This window comes from Myotis davidii, unplaced genomic scaffold, assembly GCF_000327345.1.
Source record: "Myotis davidii unplaced genomic scaffold, ASM32734v1 scaffold281, whole genome shotgun sequence".
NCBI lineage: Eukaryota > Metazoa > Chordata > Mammalia > Chiroptera > Vespertilionidae > Myotis > Myotis davidii.
The window spans coordinates 3,726,726-3,741,791 of record NW_006293784.1 but is presented as its reverse complement, the minus strand read 5'-3'; the positions used below and the strand labels follow the sequence as shown (position 1 = coordinate 3,741,791).

The following is a 15,066-nucleotide window of genomic DNA, read 5'->3' as shown; positions in this document are numbered from 1 at the left end:
CCCAGGTCTGGAGTTGTAGGGAGGAGAGGCCTGGCCCCAGTGGAGGGGGCCCAGCAGCGGCAGGCCACGGGCCTCGGGGGCACTGATGGGTTGTCGCAGTCATGCTATTGTTGTGGGTGCCCCTGGTGGGGCTGGCAGGGGAAGAGATTGGGAGTCGGAGATACGGGCTGCAGCTACCCCCAAGGCTGGGTCTTCTCCTGTCTGGTCAGCCTCCCCGTCCCCCGGGGGTATGGGGGCTGCGGTAGGGTGTCCACGCAGGGTGATTGGAAGAGCTCCCGGTGGCCACTTCCTCTTCCTTCTTTGCAGTCCGGGCTTCTGTCAAGCACTCTCTTCAGACCCCCGGGAACTTGGCTCTGGCCACTCTGTCCCTCCATGGCTCTCTGCAGCCCCTGCCCCACTCAGGTCTCCCGGCCGCCCTCCTGTCAGGAGGCTGCCAGGATGCCCTGCTGTGGGGCCACCAGGGAGTATGCCCTAAGCCTTACCTAAGCCCCTGGCCCTGCACACATGGGCCAGCGGGCCCCCCCTCTTTGCTCTTCGCTCGCCACACCGGCCTTCGCTCGCTGCTCCTGCCCGGGGCCAGCGCTTCCCTCCCTCGCCACACCGGCCTTCGCTCGCTGCTCCTGCCCGGGGCCAGCCGGCTTCCCTCCATTGCTTGGTGCCTACGTATGCAAATTAAGCACCATCTTTGTTGGCGGTTAACCGCCATCTTTCTTGGCAGTTATTTTGCATATCGCCCTGATTAGCCAATGGGAAGTGTAGCGGAGGTACAGTTAATTACCCTTTTGTCTTTTATTAGATAGGATCATTGCCATCCTAGTGCGTGTAATGTAGTATATTACTGAGGTTTTGATTTTATTTTTACTGATGACTAATGATGTTGAGCACCTTGGCCATTTATATGTCTTCTTTGGAGAAATGCCTATTGAAATCCTTGGCTCATTTTAAAATTGGGTTATTTGTCTTTTTATTTAACTGTAAGTTTGTTATATATTCTAGATATAAGACCTTTACCAGATGTATTGTTTACTAATACTGTCTCCAGTTCTGACGGTTGTCTCTTCACTTTCTTGATAGTTTATTTTAACTAATCAAAGGTTTTGATTTTGATGAAGCTCAATTTCTCTATTTTTCTTTGGTTGCTTTGCTTAAGTGTCATTTCTGAGAAATGTCCCCTAATTAAGGTCACAAAGACTCATTCAGCTGTTTTCTTCTAAGAGGTTTTCAATTTTAGCTCTTACATTTTCATCCATATTGAGTTAAGTTTTGTATGTGTTGTTAGGTAAGAATCTAAATTCATTCTTTTGCATAAGATATTCAGTTGACAGCACCATTTTTTGAAAAACTATTATTTCTCTATTGAATGGTCTTGGCACCATATCAAAATCAGATGACCACCACAGAATTTACAATACAAAGAGTGAACCCTAATGTAAATCATGGACTTTAGGTAATAAATATCAATATTGGTTAATCAATTGTAATAATTGTGTCATAAGATGTCAATAATAGTGAAAACTATGCAGTGAGATAAGGGGTATCTGGAAACCCTCTGTACTTTGTTCTGTTCTAAAAAAATAAAGTATTATGTTTTAAAATTAATTGACCATAGATATATGGGTTTATTTCTATTCTGTCAATGTATATGTCTATCCTTATGTGAGTACATTGTTATATTTTTTGCTGTAGCACTGTAATTACTTAATCCAAGAAGTGTGAATCCTTATGAAAATGTGTTAATAGATACACAATATAAAAAGTAAATTCTGCTCAGCCAGTATGTCTCAATGGTTGAGCATTGACCTATGAACCAGGAGGTCATGATTTGGTTTCAGGTCAGGGCACATGCCTAGGTTGGGGGCTTGACCCCCATCCAGTAGGGAGGGTGCAGGAGGAAGCCAATTGTGTTTCTCTCTCATTGATGTTTCTTTTTCATATTTTTAAACATATTTTTATTAATTTCAGAAAAGAAGGGAGAGGGAGAGATAGAAACATCAATGATGAGAAAGAATCATTGATCAACTGCCCCCTGAACACCCCACACTGGAGATCAAGCCCGCAACCCAGGCATGTGCCCTGACTGGGAATTGAACCATGACCTTCTGGCTCATAGGTCAACACTCAACCACTGAGCCATGCCAGTTGGGCCTCTCTCACTGATGTTTCTATCTCTCTATCCCCTCTCCTTTCTTCTCTGATATCAATAAAAATATAAAATTTAAAAAACATAAATATCTTTAAAAAGCAAATTCTGATTATCAATAACAAAGTGTGCTTGGGGGAAGTAAAAGTGTTGACTTTCTGTGTGTAATTGAAGTCAAGTTGTTTTTAATTTGAAGTAGACTAACTTGCTGGGTGACTTGGACAAATTTTCTATTGCTTCATCAGTAAAATGGTAGTATTTACATACTTCCAAGGTTATTGTGAGGATTAGGTAAAATGATAAATGCAAAGTATTTAGCAGGTAAGTGCTCAAATACACTTTAGTTCTTCAAAATATTTACCGCACTAACTGCCATACAACAGCCATTCATTATTCTGGACCTAATATTCGTCAGTGTTTAAAAACCATTAAGACAGTGGCTATATATCTTCAATTCATATTCCTCATGGTGCTTAGGCAGTCACTTACCCATGTTAGGTCCTCAATTAATTTGATTAAGTACATTAATCAGAAAATATTTGTCACCTTAGGTGTAGGAGGATTTCCAAAACAAAATGAAAAAGTAGTGATTATAAAAGAAAAGGTGAACTGCATTATAATTAAGAACTTTTATTTATCAAAAGATACCACAAGAGTGAAAGACGATCCACAAATTGAATACAACATGGACAGTAAACCTAACTGAAAATGAATTAGTATTCAGAATTTATTTAAAAAAATAATTCCTACAAATTAATAAATAGAAGACAAATAATCCAGTAGAAAAAGTGGGCAAAAAATCATGAAGAGGCAATTCACAAAAGAAAAAAAACAAACATTTCCAGGAATACTAGGTACTCAGCCTCATAGTCATCAGGAATAAGCAAAGCAAAATTACAATGAAATAGTATCTTATACCCATTATATGGGCAACATTTTTAAACTTCAAAATATAAAGGTAAAGTAAAAATATGGAATAATGGAAACGCAAATGTTTCCATGTGGGCAGTAATTGAGTAACTACTTTAAAAAAATAACTTGGTACCTGTGTTGACAACAGAGATGGATGTAGCTATGGCCCCTGGGAAGGCAAGAGGGTGGGGCTGGAAAGGAGCACAGAGAGAGCTCCACTTGTCTCGTCATCCATTCTACTGCTCGGTGAGGTCGTGGGAGTTTATTACTCTTTAAAATGTATGTCATTGAATAAGTTATTTTCAAGATATCAAATGTTATATAATAAAATGTTTTGAAAATGAAAGATTTGATGGATACAGTGGAGGCTTTGCGTTTTATTTATTATAATTCACAATAAGATATGAATTACAAAAATTCACTATGGATGTAGCTCACATGGCAGGTTAGTAAAGAAAACACATTATTTTCTTTTGCTTCATCTTGTCTCACCATTCCCAGAAGAAGTTTGAGGTATTTTCGTGAGCTGTAAAGTATTCATAGACAATATTTTTTCTTTTTGACACAGCAGTTTGCAATTGAGCATTGTTTTAGTTCTTTCCAAAAGTTTTGAAAGCAAATTAAACAGAATAGCAATCCAAGCAAGACCAAAGGCATACCAAGGTAACATAAATGCTGTGTATTTTAGTGAGTACGTCGCCTGAGGACCTACACCTAAAAACAAAAAGTAAATCACATATAAATCATTGGAAGATGATTTTGCCTCTGATCTTCTCTTGACCCTCATAAAATATACCACATTAGGATAAACCCATAAAAATGTCTACATTTTGGAGTCTAATCACTGATTATTAAAGGCCAATTAGAAATTAAGAAGTGGTACTTCTGAAATGAATACCATATTCAATGAGAATATGGGATTATAGTTACAAACTTTAAATTACATTGAACTTTTTGGTAATATATCTATTATATATAGAGAAAAAAACCTCTATATCTATGAATGATTTGAAAGGCAATTGTGCAAATATTCCAAGCTGACTGAATATCTCACAGAATAGATAGGTACCTAGATGTGTCATAAAGTTTTAGGACATATTAATATGATTTTTTTCCTTTCCTTGCTGTGAGGTATTTAAAAAATAAACAAACATAAACTATAAAACCTTTTTTTTACTCAAATTTTGTTTAAAAAAATGATATGGCCATCCATGAATGTACATTCCAACTCTGTCACTGGTTTGTTCTGAATGGCTACAAACATGCCAAATTTTTTTTTCCAACATTTTTATTGTAAAAAGCAATTTGAAGTAATAATAAGAAACACAAAGAAGAAAAATGCCCATAATTCCAACAATCATCTCACGCTATTTTGAGGCTCAATAACACTAGTTCCATTCCTGCAATCTTGATGTTATTTATTTTGCCTCAAATATCCTTAAAACTAATATTGTATATCAAATGTAAATAATCACATGAACTTTGGTCACATCCTGACATTTGCTAATAAAGAGAATGTGTCCTCCAAAGAACACGAGGTAAACTAATGGCTACTCCACAGAAGAACACATTTTAACTGCATTTAACCTCATATTGGAAGAAGGGGAAGGAGAATGTAAATCGGTGACATAAACTAGAAAACTTAACTTGATGAAAGACAGTATAATTTTATTGACTGAGATGAATGTGGAAAAGGTTTCATTTGTTTTCTAGTTTAAAATGGCACATTAATTAGAGTCCCTTATCTGGCAGTCTTTAAATTTCATAAAGCGCCCATCTATGAAGTCCCAGTTTCAGTTAGAAAATGAGGGAAACAGGCTAGGTTTTCTATTCCACGGTAAAAACAACAACAAAAAAGAGGGAACAGACAAAACCAAAACCTTATTTATCAATGGTGTTAGCAAAAAACAGTGAGTGCAAGAAATTCAATGAGCTAAATTCTAGAAAGAAAATAGTTCTTCACAAATGAGCCAAGCAGCTTCTATACCTGACCTGGGCATGTATGGCCACAGCAAACCAAGCAGAGGTGCTGGAGATGGTGAAAATTTGCAAAGACAAAGCAAAATTTACTCTTCCTTAAAAGACAGCTGGGCCCCCAGAATGAATTGGAATCCAATAATACCAACCACCCCAAAAAGATTGTTCAGCCAAATAATTCTCCCCACACCACCATACCAAATTTGCCAACATTTTGCCATTGGAAAAGGGCTAGCCCAAAGCATTCTTCAGTGTGGCTGCTTCTATCCCCACACAATACCATATGCACCACATTGACCACACTCTCTTTTTAGTGCCATCTTTCTAAATAAAGGGACTAATAGAGATCATTCTATTTTTGTGACCTAGGGATTAATAAACAAATACCCAGATATTCATACATGTCCTTTCTAGGAAGTAATCAGAAATTAATCAACAGTAGAGCTAAAAGGGGGATATTAAGTATTCCTCCTGGCCTATCAGTTATTTTTCGCTCTCTGACTGCTAAGTTGAAGACTCGCCTTCAGTCATTCCTGAAGCACCCAGTAAGGCTTTGTAGATCCTCATGGTCAAGAACATTTTCTTTTTCCTAGTTGCCATCATAGCATTACAGATTTAACTCAACTATGGCTTGTTGCCTCAATTTTTAATGGTCTCTTTATATGTCTAAATCTTGCCTACATCAATGTGTGGCCCTTATAAGCAGGGGCCAAGTTTTAGTCCTGGTTGACTTTGAAGCACGCATCACCTAAGACTCATATGGTAAGAAAGGCTCAAGAAGTACTGATTCCTAGATTTGTTGAGTGATTATTGACAACAAAAAAATTAACTAGTTCGACGTTTCCCTCACCCAAGCTATTTAATAGTAGATCAAATTGAGTCCTGTTGGTCAAGGAGCTTGTCCAAGTTGACCCAGATAGATTGTGGTAGAAGAGACATCAAATGTTCAGCTCCTTGGCTCTGCGCTTGTTGTGGTAGCATGCTGATTGCTCAATGTAGGTATGAGGCCTGGGCATGTATGCATAGTGAGGTATTATACCTACATTCTTTGGGCTAATTTTTAAAAAGTATGTTAATAGTAAAAATGATGCCTAAGATACTAATTTGAAGCAGAGATGAATCAAGAATAATAGAAGGGTTTCTCAAAATATATAGCCTGAAATTTGCTTTGTTCCTTTAAGGAATTTATCAACCCAAAAAGGCCTTGTAGAAATAAGCCTTTATATAAGAGACTGTGGAATATTTTACTGTTGAATTTTAGGTAAGTACATTAATACTTAAGGTCTGGGGAATCTTTATTGCCTCCTTATTCGGTGTATTTATGCGAAGGTGAGAGTGGACTTATCGACTGGTAAAGACACGGAGCATGTATTGCATGGGGATTCAACCTCCGTGCCTACTATTTTCATTACACATGAACTTCAAATATCTGTATGAGCAAATGGTGACATGCTTTGAGAAATTTCTCTGTTCCATTTCCCCATAATTAGTGTACTCTGTGGCCTAAACAAAGAAAGATGGATGGAAAGGAATTATTTTGGAATCTTTCATGGATTATCAGGTGATTAGAGTTTCTCAATTGTTTTGGCCTCTACTCTGATAGATAAATGCTATATTTCTGATTATACTTTTACTTCAAATCCTGTTGATTTGTGACTATGAATGCTAATACAATTCTAAGATTAATATTAGTTGACTTACCAGGTATATAGTCACCAAACCCAATGGTACTTAAGGAGATAAATGCAAAATATAATCCTTCATTGTATGCCCAGCCCTCTGTAAACATGAAAACTACTGGTGGTAGCAGGATGAAAATGAGAAGTCCAGTTACCAAGAAAAGGATGAATATGCGAATTTTAATTTGACTCTAACAAAAAGGAAAAAATAAGGAAGGAAGTAGGGGTGGGACGGAAAGAGGAAGAAGAGAAGGAAGAAAAATATTAATAATCCAACAACAGTCAGGAAGCTATTATCAACTAAACCACCATTTGCCCTTGGGACCAAGGGCTTGCTTGGATATCCCTACCACACTCTGACTTGCAGACTGCCTCTGCGTCTGTAAGTATTTCCCAGCTCTGTCAAGTGAATCATCTCCCTTATGAATCTCTGTTGCTTAGCCGTTACTTCATGCATTTTGTTGCACTTTCACATTTATTAAGTGTAAAGCAATCTCTCCCTCCCAGGCCTCCCTAGGTCTCACACTACAATGTTCTTTTGCTTTGTGACCTGCTCACTCATACCTTCAGCTCTGGTCTCACTGACTATGCACAAAGGACAATCACTACCTGGGAGTTCAGGACATTAACTTTTTGAGACAAATAAAGAAGTCATATTTTATTAAGAGACATTCTAACACCTCAAATTGTAAGAGAAAAATAAATGTATTTTCCCATCTAAAACCTGGATGTTCTATTTCCAATTCTATATTACATTAGTTGATTAAATGCTTTTTATGAAATAATTCATTCAATAAGCATTTGTTGAGTTTTACTGCTAGTACCATGAAAGATACTCAATATACATATAAAAATATGACAGTTTGTCCACATAGATATAATTTTGTCAGGGGAGAGGAGAAACAGACAAGTAAACTAATTAAAATAATCGGTTTTAAACTTTTATTTATAGAGCCCCTCATATAGCACAGACACTATGCTAAGGGCTATACATACTTTTATATACATTATGGTAAAGGGACATATTGTAACTATTTTCTTAAATTTTAATGCTTATTACATGATTGCATTGGAGTGTGGGGTTTGCAGTTCTTTCTAAATTTGGAGGGATATGAAGCTGATGCTATGAAATTCTTATTTCTCTAGAAGTCTTGTTTCTCTAGAAATTTGGAAATATGGATTCATTATTGACTTTGGAAGTGTGCCTGTTAAGAAGTTTTGGAAACAAGAGGAGATTTATATTACAAATTTCATTTTCTGTGAGAAGTATTGCTAATAGCCGCTTTAGTTTAACTTTGTATAGTGGTGGCAAACTCAGAGCATTCTCTATCACTGATCAGAGTTTTATTTGGGTCATGCTATTATCTGGTGCTCTTGAGTGACCCTGTCTGACCAGTTTGTTTAGTCATATTTATAAGCATGAAATAAGATACAAGCTTGGCCTCTTGTAGGCTTAGATAGGTAGCATCCATGAGATCTTGAGTTTCTGAAATGGCCAAATCTTTGATACCAGACGTAATTACAGGAGTGAATAACATGGCCTCAGGAAAGACAAATGGGCAAAATCTTTTCAGATGCTGTCTGATCTCCTCCCTTGAAGGAAAACAACAACAAAACTTGTCTGGTTGAACTATTTCACAGAGCATTTTGGTTTCTAAAGAATGCTAACAGCCCCTTCTACCCTCCTAGAATCCACTCCCAAGAGAGAATTGCTGGTATGAATGGGTCAAGTACAAGAGCATTCACTGACCACCACTATGGGAGGAGTGGTCAGATGACCTCCCAGAAGTTTCTTTCTCTGGACTCCACTCCTTTGAGAATGAGGAAGTAACATCAGCCAGGACCTGCCCTCTCTCAGCACTGCTCTTTCCTGAGGCCTGTTTAGACATCAAATTGGCCTTTTAATTATCACTCTTAAACCGGGGGTGAGAGTTCCGAGAGGAAGGGAAAGGAACGTTCGGCCTCAGTCGTCTACTCAAAATATTAGCTGGGTATAAGGAGTAATTGCTAAAGTGCAGCCTCGTTCACAAGACTACCTGAAACAAACCTTCCAGGCAATAAGAACAAATATGTGCCTGTCCTTGTCCTCTCTGCATATCTCTTTCTGGACTATCAGGAATGGACTCTCCATCCATGTCATCTCTCTTTATCTCACTTTGCCCGAACTCAACACAAACTTGCCTAACAGTTTTCCTAACAGCCTCTTCTAATTATATGCTTTTGTAATCTATAGCCATAAAAAATGTCTCACCTTTCACAGTGTTGGGAAAGGAATTGTGAGATAAAAAGAGCTCAGAACCCAGGATCAGAGGAGTTGAATTCAAGTTGCTAACTTCCTCTAGAAAATCTAGATGTTAGGTTTTATATACTTACTTCATAGGGTGGTTCAGGAAGTCAAATAAAATCATGAAACTGTATTTATACTATGATACTCTACCGTAGCATTATTTGAAATAATATTCCTGTTTTCTGAAGAAGGAAAATAAAGCACTAAAGATATTTTGGGTTGACTATCCCTTTTTTTGATCAAGAATTCCATAAAAAAGGGCAAACATACCAAATATATACATTTACATATATATACATTTATACACACACACACATATATAGTTATACATATATGTATATAGAAAGATTCTTTTAGCATGTATTTAATAAGAATATATAAAGTGTTGTGTGCTTATTCTATGTAAGGTTATAAACCCAAGCATGTGTAAAAAAAATATTTAGTGAACATTACCTCTGTCAGACCCATATTCCGAAGGTATGTTCCAAGTCCTGAAAATGGTTGTGATATTGCCTTACCCAAAAACTTCAGGAATATAATAGTTAGAGGAATCCCCAATAAACCATAGAAGACACAGAATATCTGGCCCATAGGAGTTCTGGGAGCAATTACCCCATAACCTGATGGATGATAAAAGACAAATTTAATATCTGCTCAATATTACTACTCCTTGGAACATGCACTTTTGATGTATTTTTGTTGTTGGTGTTTTGTTATGAGAGTCCCAACCACACACACAGCTTTTAAGAGAAAACATATAATCCAGTCATTTTACATTCAAGAATTTCTCCTAAGAGCCCTGACCGGTTTGGCTCAGTGGATAGAGCGTCAGCCTGCGGACTGAAGGGTCCCAGGTTCGATTACAGTCAAGGGCATGTACCTTGGTTGTGGGCACATCACCAGTTGGGGGTGTGCAGGAGGCAGCTGATCGATGTTTCTCTCTCATCAATGTTTCTAACTCTCTATCCCTCTCCCTTCCTCTCTGTAAAAAAATTAATAAAATACAATTTTTTAAAAAGAATTTCTCCTAAGAAAATCATCAGAAAAGTGAGAAGTGTGTAAGATGATCACTAAAGCAGTATTTGAGTAAAAAAATTAGAACATAAATATTTCTAAGCATTAGAAAAGATATGCTGAGTAAAATGGCCCAATAAAATTATTTGCAATCTTTAAGGAGTGCAAGTATATTCAATGATATGAAAAATTTATTATATATTTCTGAGTAAAAATATATTTTTTGTGGATTTCACTATTTATAACACATATTTATGGGATAAAGAAAAGAAAAATATGAAATTTGCTACTTTGTGTATAGACTTGAATAAGCCAATCCCTGTTACTGAATCTAATTTTAATTTACATGGCAGTATTTGCTGTCTTATGTATAGCACAAAATTTAACAAAATCTTATTTCTCTAAATTATGGATTTGGGGTTGCTTTTATGAAAAATATTCTATATACACACATAATTGCTGACCTAAACAATTTTGTACCTTTTATGCTCAGGGCTCTTAAATTCAATTTTTATTTTCATTGACATAAAAAGGAGAATAAGAATGCTATTACACACACACACAGGAAGAATGCTATACCAAAGTTTCAGTTTTTCATGGAGTTTACACAAAAGCTTCCTTGGCTGCCTGTTGTAATATTTTAAACAGCCTGGCAATGTCAAAGCCATTACAAGTGAGAAGTTTATGCCCATTTTAAGTCATACCTGAAGACAAATGAATTCATAGTTTGCCTTGACCCACATTTGTTTAAAATAATTTGTTTTAAGAATAAAGACCTAGCCAGCTTGGTTCAGTGGATAGAATGTCGGCCTGCCGACTAAAGGGTCCCAGGTTTGATTCCAGTCAAGGGCACATGCCCAAATTGCAGACTCAATCCCCAGGAGGGAGCATGCAGGAGGCAGCCAATCAATGATTCTCTCTCATCATTGATGTTTCTATCTCTCTCTTCCTCTCCCTTCCTCTCTGAAATCAATAAAAAAATGTTTTTTAAAAAAAGAAGAAGAAAGGCAGCCTGGCTGGCCTTGCTCAGTGGTTGAGCGTTGACTAATGAACCAGGAGGTCACAGTTGGATTCCCCGTCAGGGCACATGCCCGAGTTGCAGGCTTGATCCCCAGTGTGGGGCAGATAGGAGGCAGCTGATCAGTGATTCTCTCTCATCATTGATGTTCCTATCTCTCTCTCCTTTCCCTTCTTCTCGGAAATCAATAAAAATATATTTTAAGAAAACAACAACGAAGAATAAAGGCAGTGATCCAAGATGAGGATGGAGTAGGTAGAAACTATACTCACCTCTTAAAGGGCCAATGAACAAAATTTTGTTCGCAGCAACTCACCCTCGGCTCTGGTGGAGGGAGGTGGCACAAGCTAGAGTCACGTGAGGAGTGTCTGGGGTTTGTGGCTCTGGGGAGAGAGCTGAAAGGACATCTGCCAGGATCTCTATGCTGAGTCATTCTCCCAACAGGCAGATGCCATCTTTCTTAGGTGGAGCACTCCCCTCTGTGTGGCTTCCGTCTGGTAGGAGGCAATAGCCCCACCCTTGGGACTCCCTCTTGTCCCACCCTGCATAGCTTCTGCCCGGCTAAGGATATAGCCAGAGGCTCTTTCAGGGACTGAGCCTAACTGGCCGCTGGCAGAAAGAGACAGGCAGAGGCAGATCTCGGGGTGCCTTAGAACTATTGTTGACCTGCTCCTGGGCTCCGTGCTTATAGAAGCAAACTTTGGTGTGCAGCTTGGTCCTTCCAGCACATACAGAGGCCACGCTAAGGCAGCACAAGCTGTTGATTGCTTGGAGCTCCAAAAAGGGTGCCCAGAGCCACGTCACAGGCAGCGTCTGACATTGGCCTGCACTAGAGTCCCTCACAGAGGCCCAGAGCCAACACACCCAGTGGCCAGCTTTAGACAACAAAATGATAAATCTGATAAGGGTTACTATCCAAATTTATAAATAACTCAGACAACTCAACACCAAAACAACACAAACCATCTAGTTAAAAAATGGGTAAAGGACCTGAATAGACACTTCTCCAAAGAGGACATACAGATGGCCAATTGACATTTGTAAAGATTCTCAACATCACTAATCATCAGAGAAACGCACATTAAAACCACAATGAGATATCACCTCACACCTGTCAGAATGGCTATCATCAATAAATTAATAAATAACAAGTGTTTGCAAGGATGTGGAGAAAAGGGAACCCTTGTGCACTATTGGTGGGAATGCAGACTGGTGCACCCACTGTGGAAAGCAGTATAGAGTCATCTCAAATAATTAAAAAATAGAACTGCCTTATGACTCAGTGATCCTACTTCTGGGAATTTATGCAAGAAACCCAAAACACTAATTGAAAATAATATATGCATTCCTATGTTCATTGCAGAATTATTTACAATAGCCAAGATTTGGAAATAGCCCAAGTGTTCACCAGTAGGTGAATGGATAAAAAAGCTGTAGTATATTTACACAATGGAATACTACTCAGCAGTTAAAAAGAAGGAAATCTTACCCTTTGGGGCAGCATGGATAGACCTAGAGAACATTATGTTAAGTGAAATAAGCCAGTCAGAGAAAGACAAGTACCAGATGATCTCACTCCTATTTGGAACCTAATGAGCAACATGAATAACAAACAAAATAGTGACAGACTCAGAGACAGAGAGCAGGTTGATAGCTCTCAGGGGTGGGAGGCTGGATGGGGCAGTGGAGGGGCTGAGCCCAAAAGAAAAAAAAACACATGGACATGGACAACAGTGTGGTGATTCCTGCGGGGAGGTTGGGTAGGGAGAGGTGGAGGAGGGTATAGGAGTATAAATGGTAATAGACGGAGGCTTGACTCGGGGCGGTGAACACACAATACAATATATAGGTGATGTGTTGTAGAATTGTGCATCTGAAACCTGTATAACTTTGTTAACTAGTTTCACCCCAATAAATTCAATAAAAAGGAAAAAAAATAAAGGCAAAAAGTAGGCTTATTGAGTCTTTTCAGAACTGCAAAGTAGGACTGCCTTCATTCTTCAGGCAAGGTGGTACATTGATTCTATCTCAATATAAAAATACCAGAGCATCAAGATGATAGAGAATGGCCAAATGTTTTCAACCCCTTTAATTCCTTGTTGAACAGAGCCCTTGAATGCTGTAGAGCTGCCTGAAGCTAAGAGGCTTCATCTTCTGTGGCCCAGAGCTAGAGTGGCTCACTGGGCTTGGGGATCCGATGACAAAATGCATGCCCACCATTCAATTGGGCCTCTGTGAGCAGGCCATGCCACAAGGTAAGAGGGATGTTCAGACCCCTGATGTTATTCCCTGGGCAGAAACCATGGGTCATGTGATATCCAATACCAGCACTCTGACCTCATTCAACCCCATGAAATTCAAGATTCTCCCAATTCTTTCATTGAACTATAATAAGCAAGTGAGAATGATTTCTGAACAAACATAACCATTTTGCTGGGAGTTGGCAGGCATGTAACACTCTCCCTAACTGTGAATATGCATCCTATTTTTAGTAAGGGAACATAGATTTGAGCATGCTGTCCTTGAGAATAACAGTCATCACTTATTAACCTTCTCTGTTCCCACAAAAAGGAAAATTCCATGGTGGTGCCAAAGGTCTCTGGCAGTCTGAAGTGGTATTATCCAGGAATCCCCTGAGGGTCTTTGACTACAGCTATCTTAAGCTATGCTTATTTTTTATAAACCCTAATGGCTCTTAGTTGATAATAAAATATCTTAGAATTATCTAAAGTTTAGCAGGAACCTGTGGTTTTTAAATCACACAATCCTCTAGCTAAATTTTTCCTGAATTTAAGAGAAACAAGTAGACATCATCATTCTATCAGAAGTCCTAGAAAAATCTGGCTGGTTTTGGGGTTTGCTACTTATTTAAGCAATATGTTGGAAGACTAGATGGAAATCCCATTGCCAATACCACCCACTAAGAGAAAAGGCTCATAGACTTTGTTATCAAAGAGAAAAAGGATTTAAAAATACAAAATAGAGGGGCGGCTACATGTATTGATGAAACGTCATCTTAAAAACAAAAGCAGGGAGAAGCAGGCTGGAGTTTGAGAGGTCCTGTTGGGTTTGGAAGATTCTTCAATCAGTATGTCAACCAACACAGATGTTTCTCTTTCTTCATATGATGAAGGTTGGGGATCTAAATTTATCCGAAAAGCTAAAGAGGCAGCATTTGTCCCTAATGGAATGGCAGGGTTTGCAGCAATCTTTGCATATGGATTATATAAATTGAAGAACAGGGGAAATACTAAAATGTCCACATGCATGTGACAGCCCAAGGTTTTGTTGTGGGAGCAATGACTCTTGGCATGGGCGATTCCATGTATAAGGAATTCTGGGCAAAACCTAAACCATAGCAGAAGAGATGCCATCTTGGTCTTGTTGGTGGTGTTTGCTATAGTTAGACATCTCACAGTGAGGTTATATGTTTATGTTGAAAATAAATCATTTGAGAGGGTCAGACAATAACACATTAATTTGAATATTGGCTTCCTTTTTTGCAGGCTTGGTTTGCCAGGTGACTAAATTACTAGTGACTAGTTCACGAGCTAGGTCATTCAGGGGAGTCAGCTTAGCACATAAGAAACATACCACTTTTAAAGGCACTTGATAGTGGTAAAATGTCCACCTTGTTAAACTCTTCTGATGAAATTAGTTCTAAGCAAGAACAATATGCCAATCCTGAAATACTCCCAGTTCCTGCAGAATCTCACATGCGTTTGATGTTATGTAGGAATCCTGTGTGCCCCAGTTACTTTGACTTTTCTGCCTGCCTCATGGACTGAATGAGGACTTCAGTTTTTAGGGCTTGTTGGCTCTTAAAGAACCCTTTCAGAATAGTAGAGGGCATATAATGTTACAAACCTCCCCAACTGGACATGAAATGTTAAACTAAACAAATTACCTATAATGAAAGTGATGAATGATTCAAGAGCAAGCTCTGGAAAGACAAAAACTTTGGTGTACTACAGAAGGCTTTATTACACTTGTGAAATTCTAACCTGAATTACATTCCATGGTGATAACACGGTAAATG

At 38.4% G+C, this 15,066-nt stretch overlaps 1 pseudogene; it reads left to right on the top strand.

Moving 5' to 3' along the window:
- The first annotated feature begins 14,064 nt into the window (after positions 1-14,064).
- On the top strand, positions 14,065-14,789 carry LOC102756775 (annotated as a pseudogene).
- The last annotated feature ends 277 nt before the right edge of the window (positions 14,790-15,066 follow it).